At 35.7% G+C, this 13,682-nt stretch overlaps 1 long non-coding RNA gene across 4 annotated transcripts; it reads right to left on the reverse strand.

Annotated features, from left to right (window-relative positions):
• Nucleotides 1–841: 841 nt before the first annotated feature.
• On the reverse strand, nucleotides 842–8,825 carry LOC110921922. Of its 4 annotated transcripts, XR_004872356.1 has the most exons (5): nucleotides 8,573–8,825; nucleotides 2,244–8,295; nucleotides 2,003–2,109; nucleotides 1,401–1,536; nucleotides 842–1,294 (listed from the first exon to the last, which is right to left on the reverse strand). It is a non-coding gene; the product is annotated as an uncharacterized LOC110921922 (long non-coding RNA). The 4 variants fall into 4 exon arrangements; XR_002582722.2 differs by having other exon boundaries at nucleotides 2,003–8,295; XR_004872355.1 differs by having other exon boundaries at nucleotides 1,604–8,295.
• Between the last annotated feature and the right edge of the window lie 4,857 nt (nucleotides 8,826–13,682).

A 13,682-nucleotide genomic window follows, 5' to 3' on the forward strand; every position in this document is an offset into this window, starting at 1 on the left:
CATTGAAAATAAAAAAGAATTAAAACGACTTAGTAAAAACACTATAATGGATTAATTGATAAAAAAAAATTGGATTGAATGAATAAAAACAAAATAAAAACAAGAAAACAAGGAAATAGATTGATTGAAAAAAAGTCTAATATTTTAAATTAAAGAAACGGTAAATACAAAATAGATTAAAAAAAAACTATTTTGGTCAATAGTTTTCAAGGAACACCATAATGGTAAATACTTTCTCCACCAACACTAGTTTAGAAAAAAAAAAAAAAAAAAAAAACTTCACCTTCACATCATCTCCACTTCACCATCTTCCTTTCTATCCCCATCAAGTGGGATGGTTCCCCTTCACCTCCTTTCCATCTAATCAACACCTTCCAATAATCACATTCAACAAACAGCGACACATCTGGGAAGCCAGGGCCCATTGGGGCTGAAGGCCACGTCGGCTCCCTGACCCTTACCTCCTTCCCATACCCCTTAGCCGTAGTGAGTAAGTGTGAGTTCTTACTAATCGTCACCTCGGTGCCACCACGCTACCACTTTTACTCGCTTAACTTATGTCTGGACCATCAGGTCTTCACTTTTCCCTCTTCCTCACTTTAGTGTCATATTATCATCTCCTCTACTCTCTGCTTCTTCACCCAACCAAAGGCTATTAAAAGTTTACTCCATCGGGTCTACACTTTATAATTACAAATAATATTAATAATTTTAAAAGAACTATATTAGTCATTTTAAAATTTTTACCAAGTAATACTTATTAGTACTAATACAAATTAAAAAGCAACTATGAAATGTACGTCTTTCTAATGTAACAGATTTATACAAAATTTCATCCTAAAAGAAAATCCTATTATAACCATAAGCGCAATAGCTTTACAAAAATAAGCAAACCAATCGATTTTTTGTGTAACATAAAAATACTATTTCCAGATACAACATATTATCTTTGACTTCCACTTGAAGTTGAAAAATGTGAATCTTGTTTTGAGTTATTGATGCTAGCGCGTTTTCACTTGACCCTGCATTGTGTGTTAGTGAAACTTCCGTGTTTCCTTGCACTATATTCCACTTGAAGTCATAAAATGCGAATCTTGTCTTGGGTTAGTGATGCTATCGTATTTTCACCTGACTATGCATTGTAGGTTAATCATGCTATTGTGTTTCTTCCAATCTATACCTGTTGGGTTATATCACTAGTAGCAATATAATCGTGCGAATCCAATATATCATCCATCACATATTAGCAAGATGAAGCGTATACTGAGTTTGTTATAACTAAATTGTCTAAAGCCTGCAACAAAAAACGTTAAAACCAAAAATAAAACAACAACGTTCATAGAATTTAAGCAGCCACATTAGAAAAAAAAAAAAAAAAAAAAAAAAAAAAAAAGACTAACCTTATGAGCCATTAAAGAGTCTTTCCCAGCCTTAATGGATCAGAAGCATTGATCATTGGACACTATCGGTAATCCCTTAAAAAAGCAGCCTCATACCTATACCTTAAGGTTGTCTTGGAATTGTGTGTCTGTTGACCTAAAAAAGGAATAATTATTTACCTGTTAAAATAACCAAAGATATACAACCATGGTTGTAAAATTACCGGCTAGTCTTCGATTAGTCGCCAATTAATCACTAATCCAAGGTTCACCGATTAATCTTCGATTAGTCTTTGATCATCGCTAGGCGGTCAATAGCGGTCCTATTCTGGCCAAATTTTGGCTAGATCCTGACTAATATTTGACCAAATCTTATAAATTCCCGTCAATTACTTGAAAATATGAGTCAATGAGGAGTTAAAACATGTCTACTTTAAAAAACAACATATATAAATGTTTGTGCACATATTAAACTAAAAATTACATATAAAAATCTCAATCCGATTAATTTCGATCAATCCCTACTAATCCCGATTAATCGCTAGTCAATACCCCACCGATGGACTAGCGCCTAGCGATTCTTACAACACTATAACAAACAAAGTAATAGTAAGTAGGCATACCATCAACTCTGGCCCATGCATCCACGATACACGTCTAAATCTGAAATACATACTCAAGTCGGCAGTCAAGAACGAAAGAAAGAAACTTCTACATAAGGTGTAACAACCTATTGTGTAAAAGGCAAAGAAAGGGGTAGCTTAGACATCGGTATAAGTGCAACAAAAAACAATAACCTTATCAACCATGTGAAGTAAAAAGCTTAACTAAGAATGCTTTATTTTAAGCAGAACGATATCATACCTATATGTAGCAACACGTTGACAACCACTCTTGAAATACTTGGCAATGTATTTATCCATTGTGTTAGTGTCAAATTTGGTAATTAATATCATGTCACAAAACACAGTCATAAAAAGTTAAACTAATAAAATGTAAGCTTAAAGCATTAACGTAACATAAGCCCTTACAAACCCAGGTTGTAGAAATTGACATACAAATCAAGAAGAAAAAAAAGTAATGTAAACCAACCAACGCAATAGAAAGAAACGCAGCAAACAAAAGTCTGACATAAGGTTGCGCTTACCATCATCGACCAAATAAATCAAAAACTAATCAAAAGAGTACTTACAAACATCCACTGACGACAGTTGGCATACATATGATGAACCCCCAAAAGAAATTTGTCAACCCAATCAAAAGCAAAATGAAATCGGTCAAACTAATAACATGAACAAAGGCTCAAAATTATAGTAATGGGATTCGCCTTCTTCCATATTTACCATGGCCGCAATAGCAGTTGAAAAAGGTGTAGAGAAACTCTCAAAACAATCCAATTGCCATCTACATTGCCCAACCAAGATATAGATATGATCTACAAAGTCCAATTACTACAACGGATCATCATCACAGCCTCGTCATTAGGAAAACTTATACAATAGTCAAATAACGTCGAACAATTTTTTAAACCCCCTATGGACCCAAAATGTACAGACCAAAAAGCAACACAAACAAACACCCAAACCAAGTAAAATCAACACAACACAACTGTGTCTTAACATAGCTTCACAGACACAAAAACTCAAAGTAAGCATTCTCGTACAACAACCACCTCGTCCTCACCAACCGAATAACCAATAACTCACAGGTTACAAGCAACCATCGTCTCAGCAAAGCATCACAAACCCAATGAAAGAATGTAAACAATTTTAGACGGCTTAAAAGCCAACCTCACCGACCGAATGTCGTTCAATACATAGTCCAAAAAGTGTCTGTAAAGCAAACAATAATCAACATTGTCAAAGCAACATCAAAACCACAAAACCCGACAACTACTAAACACATGCAACTATGTAATCGCACATCAAAATACATAAAATCAACCAAAACATCATGAAAGTCAACATCGGATACGAACTATCAAAACTAACTAAATAGTAGATATCAATGTACAAACATCAAGACCATAAAATCTAACATTTTTTAATAATTCAACTATATGATTGCACGTTAAAACACATATAACCCACCAAAACATCATCACGGTCAACATCAGATATGAACCGTCAAAAGAAATCGGTAAACCCAAAACATCAGCCGAATGTAAGAAACCTAAAATACGTCTTCCTAATAGACGAACGTAACAATAGCCATATCGTAAAGCAAAATCCTACAGTAACAAACATAGCTACCAGACCAAAAGTCAAAAAGACGTAAACACAAAATCGAAGTAGACGAAACAACATACATTAACACTACAAATAAATAGTTGATGACGTTGGTCGGAAAACTCACATAAGTAACACAAAGCCTGTTGGATCTGAGAGTGTGTGTTTGATAAAAACAGTTGAATAAATTATAGAATTCAATCAAACAGTGATAGTAAACACATCATCATAAACATAATTGGTTTTGGGAATGATTGTTAAAAGATTTCATATAATCAATATGTTTTCAGTACAATTAAAAGGTATAAATGACATCCCCTTACCAGGTGCACTCTCTCACTTAGTTCTTCTGTCTTTTTGGCTCTAAGTGTTACCTAGTACAATGTGAGAAGAACTATATATAAGATGAGAGAACAATCGGTGATGTCACCATGAAAGCGACCCTAAACAACCTAATAAATGATGTAACTGCCAACAGCTTGCAAAACTGTAGGAAAATTAAGAAAAACAATTGTTACATTAAACTATTGTATAACAAAGGGAAAACAACTAGAATTCCAAAACTACTAGAAGGATTCCAGCACGTATGGAATCCAGTACTTCTGATCTTTTGTTGACTTGGTCTTCTAGTTTTCAGCTTTGACTAGTTGACTTGGATGTTGACTAGTTGATCCAACACTTTAACATTCCAGCACTTTGTACTTTGTCTGCCTGATGTTTGATCCAGTAGTTCTTGTATCAACAGTTTTTTTGGTTGTTTGGAAAGCTTTCAAGGGGAAACTTCTAGTACCTTGAATACACTTCAAGTTATTCCAAAAGACAGATCTTATATAACCCAACAATCTCCCCTTAGATCTGTGGATGCCAAATCACACTTATTCTGGCCTGTCTTTTATTCTCTTATTTGATGATGCCCATTAGTCTTTCCTTGATCATTCCTTTGATGCCAAATTCTAGATTTAGAACTTGAACATCATTTTCATCTTTTTCCATTTCCAGATCACCAATGACTTTGATGTCATCTAGGCTAAGATTTTGGACTTCATACCCAGCCATCTGGATTCTAGAGCCATCTTCTTTAAATATTTCCACATCATTTGAGTCCTTCATAGCTTTCCATCTCACAATCCTTTGGTTAGGGAGGATTAGAGGCAAATCTAAGACTTCAGTGGGTGGAGGTGAATCTAGCCTGGAAGGCAATGTTCCCCTTGATGTGCCACTAATTGATGTGGTAAATCATGTGGACCTTCTTTTCGAGAATCCTCCAAAGTAACTGTGTAAGTGCCTACAACTTTGTCTTGATTTGTTGTGAAAAACATGTGTAGTATCAGGCATGCAACTTACAAGTAGAATTTTCTCTTATTTATCTAAATCAACAATCAATTTGGCATAACCATGCTTTTCTTTAATATTGTTCATGTAGTTTTTCATGATTCTTAGATTGTATGAGAAGATCTGTTAGGGTTTGAATGGAACAATAGTTGTCTCTTTCTTCTTTTGAGCAAGGTAGATCTTTGTATTCTCCCAAGTCAATGGTGGAGGAAATTTTTCTAGATTTCTCTTTCTTGAAGTGAGATAATCTATGTATTCTTTTGAAACAGTAGTTTCCTTCCACCAGGTACTTGAGCTTTTTTGGAGCCTAGTTGACATGTATGAACTCCTGCTTCATCTTGAAGGTCCTTGCATCCTCTTCTAGAGTTGGTTTTCTGTTACTACCAACCTTCTGATTTGAAGGGGTGACCTTGATGCTTGGATCAACCAACATTTTCTTCACCCTTGCAACCTCTGCCAGTAGGTTTGGGCATCCCAGTTTTGGAAAATATAAAAATTCTTGGATGGGTAAGGCACATTCTTTTTGAGCCAGTCAATACTTTCTTGTTTAGAAATTTTGGCAACAGAGGAAATTTTAGTTGTGTTAAACATAAATAAGTTAAGACACAATCACTATTCTAGTAGTTTTCCCCCTTGAAGGCTTCCTAAAACAACTGCCCACACTATTGATACATATAATTGTTGCCTTCAAGTATAGAGAAAAGAAGAACAAAGTGCTGGATTATCAAAATACTGGTCAACAAGTCAAGATCAAGTCATTCAAAGTCAAAGATTAAAGACTAGAAAATCAAGTCAACAAGTCAAAGACCAGAAGTTTTGGACTCTTAGAAGTGTTGGTCCACACCAGCAATTCTAGAGAATCCAGTTGTTTTCTCTTATTCACACTAGAAGCAATAGTTCAATGTAATAGTGTAACTATCCAACATTTTTACTAAATGCTAGCAATTACATTATTTAATGAGTTGTTAAATGGCCAATCTCATTGTGCGTCACCAGCAATTCTCTTCTCTTATATATAGTTCTTTATATTCAGTGTAACAATAAAACACTAAGAGCCTAGAGAATAAGAACTTAGTGAGAGAAAAAGTGTACCTTGTGAGGATGAGTACATTGTAACTTGTCATGTGATTGTATTACATTTGATGAATTCAAATATGAAATCATTTTGCAGTCATTCCCAAATCTAGTTGTGTTAGATTGATGTGTTTATTATAACTGTTTGATTGAATTCCTATATTTGTTCAACAGTTCTATCAAAAACACACACTACACACACTCTCAGATCCAACAGTGTTTGATTATGAACAATTGCTAGCATTTTTTTTAAAACGTAAAGGAGAAATTCAAATGTCAAAAAGCAATTTAAACACAAAGGTTATATCCCTTATTGTGCAATGATTCTCAACTTAAACGATTTGTATCGATACTAGACATCTACGTGTTCTGACATCCACTCCATCTAGTTGTCTAACCAAATAACAGTTTGCGTTTGTCTACGAATTTAATCTTGTTATAGACTCACAGGATCTTGTTAAAAAATCGAACGATGTGAGTCTTTAATTAGGGGGTAGGAGGAAAACATGCATGTGTGGAAGAAAACATGCATGTGTGGATGTTTGGATGGGTAGGAGGAAAACATGCATGTGTGGATCTAACAGGGGTTTCCCCGCTTTTGGGCTTAGGGGGTAGTGCTTTCACGGTGGGTCAGGAGATCTACCCTTCGACCAGCCGACATTCTAGTCTTTGGATGGGTAGGAGGAAAACATGCATATGTGGATCTAACAGGGGTTTCCCCGCTGGCTTAGGGGGTAGTGCTTTCACGGTGGGTCAGACTGCTTTGGGTAAAGTGACCAAACACGAGAAAGTGTTGACAACCAGCACATGTTTATTCCATTTGTTTTTGATACTTTTGGTTTCCTGGCGCCAGAGGCTGTGGACCTACTCAGTCGAGTTCAAAGGGTCATGCATAGTAATGTTATGATCCCGAGATTTATGGATGTAGTTTTTAAAGATTTAGTTTTGCTATTCAAAAGGGGTAACAGTGCAGCTTGTTGCCCGTTTACTATCTATCTCAATGTAAATTCATAACACGTTTCAACTAAGCAAAATAAGTTTATTGAAAAAATTAAGGTTTTATAGATTGTAGAACTGTATTAGAAAAATTAACAAAGTAACAAATTCTATCAACAATTTGACATGTTTCCGGAAAAGTATTCAGGATTTAAGACCAAGCAATCAAACAAACAAACCCTTCAAATTTTGGATCTCATCAAAATTTCACACACGTTAACCGATCAAACCAAATAAAAAATAAACAAAAGTTAAATCAAAAACTTAAGAAAACAAAACGTGAATCGTGATCTTAATAAAAAAATCACTAAAAAGAAAATTAAAGTTTCTTTTTCTTCTTCTTTCCCAGCCGTCGACGTCAAAAGGCAAAAAAAAGAAAAAGATGGATCCTATTTTTTCCCTTTATCAAATGAAAAAAAAAAAAAAAAACGGATTCATTATTCATACGTTTTTTTTTCATATTTAATCCAATAATTCAAATAAATCTTTATCCTTAGTCCAAATTTCTAACTTTTCTGCATTTCCAATCAAAATATCTTTTCGCGATTATTTTCCATGATCCCCACCGTGCTTTCCAATGTCCATTTTTATCCCTCATGACCGCTCCGCAGGTAAAACAACATTAATCCAAGATAGGTTACGTCCCATCAAAATAATTGTTGCACAAAATAATGAGATTTAGATATGATATATGTGTGATCAGTGGCGCAACTAGAAGAAATATTCAGGGGTATCCCAAATTTTTTTACGATACATTTATAGAACATAATTTTTTTAGCTACATTACGGGGCACGGCCGATCCTGAAAATTCAAGTGCCCTGTGTGAGCCAAAAAAAGGCCCTTAGGCCTTGCCGAATTAAATTTTATAAACTAGTTTTTTTTTTTAAGTTATTAGTATTTAGGTTAACGAATCAATATTGAGCATATCACATTTGGGCTAGGCTTTATGAATTAATATTGGCAATAAGTTTTTAGATTTTAGACTAGGCTTGGTTTATTTTTAATTTTTAGATCGAAATTAAACAATTCAAGAACTCAAGAAGAAAAGAAATAAAGAATACTCACAACTCACAATCAGCACAACAGTAGCGACTTCAGCCTGTTCGATGATTATTGTTCTGAACTGTTTCAGCAATCAGCAGCGATCAATGATCATCAGCGACACCTTCAGCCCGTGTTCAGCGACTTGGTATCCTTGTTGTTCAGCGACTTCAGCGTTCAGCCCACTCAGTTTAGAAAAAGTTCCCAATTAAAGCTTGTTTTTTGAATTTTGGTTTCGTCATCACTTCAAAGGATTCAGACAATCACACAATCAATTCAATTATTCAAACAATCAAAGTCTTTATTAAACCAACTAATAAAACTGATCAAAGAATTCAACAATTAAAAAAAACTAATGAAAGTATCAAACAATTTATTAAACCAACTGATAAAAAACTGAAACAATAAAAAAAAAACTAATCAAAGTTATCAAACTAGAACATTAACTAATATTAATAAAACTAATCATTAATCAACACTCAAGAGTAGAAAACTAATGAAAGTATCAAAATTCAAACAACCTCCTGCAAATCTGCGATGGCCGATGAGAGGAGGCGGACAGCCGGAGCCGATTGCCGAATGCGGAATGCCGGAATCTGTGAGTTAATCCAATAATCCTTCTGCGAATCTTTGTGAGTTCGTGAGTTTTGTGACTTCGATTGTAATCCTCCTACGATGTGCGAGATGCAGCAAATCAGCGAAGGACTCAAGGACCTGTGAATTCTGTTCGTGACTTCGTGTCTTCGGTCTTCGTGACCTTTGATTATCCCTGCAATGAATCTGCCGCCCAATGCATATGCACTGTTGGGTTATTATTTTTTTTGGGCTAACTAGTATTGGGCTATCATTTGGTTATTTGGGCTAATATAATCTGTATTTTTTGGGCTTAATTTCAGTTTGTAAATTTTTTTTGAGAGGTGTCCTAATTGTTGTTGAGGGGTGTCCTTAGTATAAAAATCGAAAAAAAAAAATTTTACACTAACGAATAAAAGTTGAGCCGTAGCCCGGGCTACGCCTCGGACTACACTAGGTCTGCCCCTGTGTGTGATATATAATAAAAATAGATACTAAAATCGTCATAAGTCATGCGTAACAACGCAACTAAGAGTGACACCACTATGACGGGTGACCCACCTAATTGCTCCACCGTCGGTGAACAAACCCTCAAAGGCTACGGAGTGGAGGGGTTTGGGTTGGGGGCATTGTTCGACATGTAGCGAGAGTGAGATCCACAAGCTTATGGTGAAAAACGAGGGGTGTGGTGTGGCGTGGCCAACCATGTGAATTTTTTTAATTAAAGTAGCCAACCAAAGTCAGCCATATTGAACTAGTCAACCAAAGCCAGTTAAGTCACCCTGCTCCCCCGCCTCACGCCAGTCTGAATACCCACGCTAAAGGGGCAACGTCATGCCCCGCCCCAACCAACGCCAACCCGGAGTGGAGCAGCTGGCATTGAAGGGCATCCCCCGCCCCAACCAACGCCCACTCCCTGCAGCCTAAGGCCATCAACTATCGTTTTACGCCCATCCACTTCACATCATGGTTACGCCATAAAAGTAATTGTCACCTCACTGGCACATCACCTTCTCATTTCCTTCACTTTCTTTACCCCTACTTTGATTTCACGCCCTTTCACTCCACATCACCCCACCTCAATGATTTTTTTAATCATTACCCATTTATTTATTTCTTTTTTTTATAAACTAATTTACTTTAATAATTTAATGATATTAATATCAACTAGTATTAAGGGCCCCCGCGTTGCGGGGGCGCCGGGGAGGTGGGGATACACCGTGCCAAGTAGCACTGATGCTACACAACTACCAGTGATCAACAACACCAGAAAAGCTCGTTAAAATAAAATAAATAAAAAGAAAAAATAACACCAAACGAAAAGCATACGTAAAATCGTTGAACCACGTATGTCAGTTGCGACATGTTAATGCGAAAAAATAAGACTAAAATGTAAAAATAGAAAAGAATAACTATGTCGATCTAATACCACGCGCGTTGCGACGAACCTGTCAAACAGGGAAAATAGACGCGTTGTGAGGGTCCTGTCAAACAGGAAAAAATAGTCGAAAAAACTTTGAAACCCACACGTACGTTATGGCGTGTTTACTCGCAAAAGTATAACAAAACGTAAAACGAAAAAATTGAAAAAGATGAAAAATACATGGATCAAAGTTGAAAATAAAAATGTGTTTGGGTTAAATTGCAAAAGATGAAAATTTTTGGGTTAAAAGTAAAAAAAAAAACAAAAAGGTTAAAATGCAAAACATAAAACCTTTGGGTTAGAAATGAAAAATCAACAATTTTTTTTGAAACACTCCCCATGCTTAAGTTACAAACCATAATGCACAAACATTTTGTTAATTTATAATATGGTAATATGGTATAAAAAATTACAAATCAATAAAAAGTACATATAAAGTTAAATAAAATTTCATTAAAACTCAAACAAGTTAATACATTAAAATTCAAACAACTTAAAATTAAAACATACAAATGAAAATATAAAATTAGTCTTCCACCTACGTCTTCATCATCGACATCGTTGACATCTTCACACGATCCAGACCAAAGATTGTCTACTAGGTCAGCTCGCAATGCGGCATTTACTGCTTCTGACCTCAGCTTCGCCCAACTAACAAGTTTCTCGTCAAATGACCGTGTACATTCAGGCGGTTCAGCGCCTTCTTTGTAATTTTGACAAATCGCATTCCCCCATCCCCCAATATCATATTATGGGGTATGATGCACGTGTACATGATGTCCCTTAATGAATGCCTTGCCCACGAGCATGCCAGTTGTGCAATGATACTCCATCTTCTTTTCAACACTCCAAAGGCACGCTCAATATCTTTCCTAGCCGATTCCTGTTTTTTGTGAAATGTATTCTTTTTTCGTTGTTGGAATATGAGAACACCATCACTAAAGTTGCCCATTGTGAGTAAATCAAGTCGGTAAGATAGTACCCGTGCTTGGGGCTGTAAACGAACTGAACGAACACGAATGAAGCAATGTCCGTGCTCGTTCGTTAAGGAAATGCAAATGTTCGTGAATTGTTCACAAACACATGTTGAACAAAAGTTTATGTTCATGTTCGTTTGTTAACGAATTTCAGTGTTTACCAACAGTTCGTGAACACTTGTAGCGAACACAAACAAACGTAAACTAATGCAAACGAACATTAAACTTAAACTTGAAATTAAAAAAAAACACCATTAACCTTAAACATCCGACAATAGTAGTCAAGACACAAGAAGTCTACTGCAATCACCATACGATAAATCAAGTTTAACTAACTTAAGATATAATTATCTAAAGTTGCCTAGACGTATCTCAAAAAATGTCTTTAGTGTCCAACTTCTTCATATGTTTAGATAAGGGTTAATATTTTACTGATTTTTTAATATAATAATTAATTAATGTTTAGGAGGGAAAGTGAAAAAAGGGGTGAGAGTAAAACATAAGAGGGAAAGTGAAATATTAAAAAAAAAACATTAAAAACTTTTAAGAAATTAATATAAACGAACGAACGAACATGAACGAATGTAAACTAACATATTACCAAACGTTCACGAACGCAGCCAAATGAATGAGACCTTTGTTCATGTTCGTTCATTTAGTTAATCGAACGGAATATCTTGTTCGTATTCATTCATTAGCTAAATGAACAAACATAAACAAACTTCCCGCCAAACGGTGTACGAACTGTTTGCTGAACTTTCGGTTCGTTTACAACCTTACCCGGGCTCGTAATGAGTTCCATTAGCATAGAAAGAAGAGCCTGGTGCAACCCCATTAATCACATCGTGAAATACAGGCGACTACTCAATGACATTAATATCATTATTTGAGCCGACAGTCCAAAATATGCCTACGATATCCAAAGATCATATGACGTTATGACCTGAAGTATTAAGGTCGGGCTATCATGATCATCACGAGTATGTTCACCTTGCCAAGCACTTGCACAAGTAACCCACTTCCAACCTATGAAATCAATACTTCCAAACATTTATGGAAAGTTGTATACACTTTATGTACATTGTTGAATATCACTAAAGGTAGGCTAAATATCGCTTGCCGTATATTGCAATGATACCTTTAATTTGTTAGTAGTAATAAAAAAACATTCTTAGTTAGTAATTACATCAATAATAATATTAATATTAATATTAATAATATGTTGATCAGTTCTATAAGTATGTAATGGAAAACATGTAAATATGATACCAGTTACAGTATTCAGACATGTAGAGATCTAGAAACAGAAGTAGCCATGGAGTTCGACATGTCAATCAGCTGATCTGCTTCCCGTTTAGGATGTATATGATTGATGGTAGTTCCGCATTCGTAAGGGTGAAGAACTCGTGATTATGGAGAGAGGGAGGTCGAGATATTGTGTGATGTTATTACGAGAGTCTTACCTAAAACCCTTTCTAGTCATCTCCTTAAATACCTAAAACCCTTTCTAATTATCTTCTTCAATACACTAAAGGGGAAACCTTTATTAGTTAATAAGGGTAATAAGGTCCATCAACAATTACCAACTAATAGTATAATAAGGTATAATAATATTTTGATCCAATATTACATAAATGATTATAATAGCCACATATATTAAATATAATAAATAAATTTAATCTTACATAACAATAATAATTTCAATAATACCTTCGCAAAAATGGTGAAGACTCTCTCAAGACACATGTATTTGACATTTGAAGATATTCGTCACGAAAAATTGGACGAAACGTTGTGCGTCAGTTGACGAATTGTCGATGTGCATTTTTGTAATGTGGTGAATCCAAGTAAACACCTTGCGTCTTCCCTTTGTTGGAAAATATTAAAGCGCCCCTCTAAGTCGTTAACAATTCCTATAAATAGTTCGTCATTCATACAAAAACGTTGCCGGAATAAATCCGGGTTATATACCAGATTATTAGAAAAGTAATCATTTTACCAAATGAGTGTGAGCACTTGCACGGTCCCTTTCAAGCTTTTGTGCTCTTGTACGTGGTTGTGAACTTTCGCCTTGATAACTTAAAACTCGCATGCCTAGCTTAACGGTTTCAGTAATTATCTCGTCTTCAAGATCGAAATCGGATGAGTCGAATACATCATAACAAAAAATATATAAGTGTTTGGAGATAGAGATGGTGTGAGAGAGATGGAAGAAATGTGAATTGTGTGAAAAAAAGGGAATAGATATTTGAGTTTACATAGGGTAAGATTTAAATTAATTTATTTTTTATCTATAAACGTTCAAGGGATCGTTAGAAAGCATGCATGGCCCATGACTATCTTATCTTCCACGCTGTTCCCACATTCACACCAACCCCAACTCCAACCCCGCCCCTTGCTATGGTGTTCCCCGCCCATTCACGCCGCCAGACCCCATGCCACATGGCATGGGGCGTTGCTCCATGGGAGATGGCCTAGGAAAACAGCGGTTGTGATTTTGGTTGATTTATGGTGATACCATTTGGGTGTTATGGTTGATGATCTAATGGTGACGGTGATGGTGGCGGCAGTGCTGAACTCAACAAAAAACAATGGTTGGTGACGGAAGTGAACAAGAAAAGGGTGAGTATGAAGGTGGAGAGTAGTGATTTTATAGAT

The sequence above is a fragment of the Helianthus annuus genome, chromosome 11 (genome assembly GCF_002127325.2).
Source record: "Helianthus annuus cultivar XRQ/B chromosome 11, HanXRQr2.0-SUNRISE, whole genome shotgun sequence".
NCBI classification, from domain to species: Eukaryota; Viridiplantae; Streptophyta; class Magnoliopsida; order Asterales; family Asteraceae; genus Helianthus; species Helianthus annuus.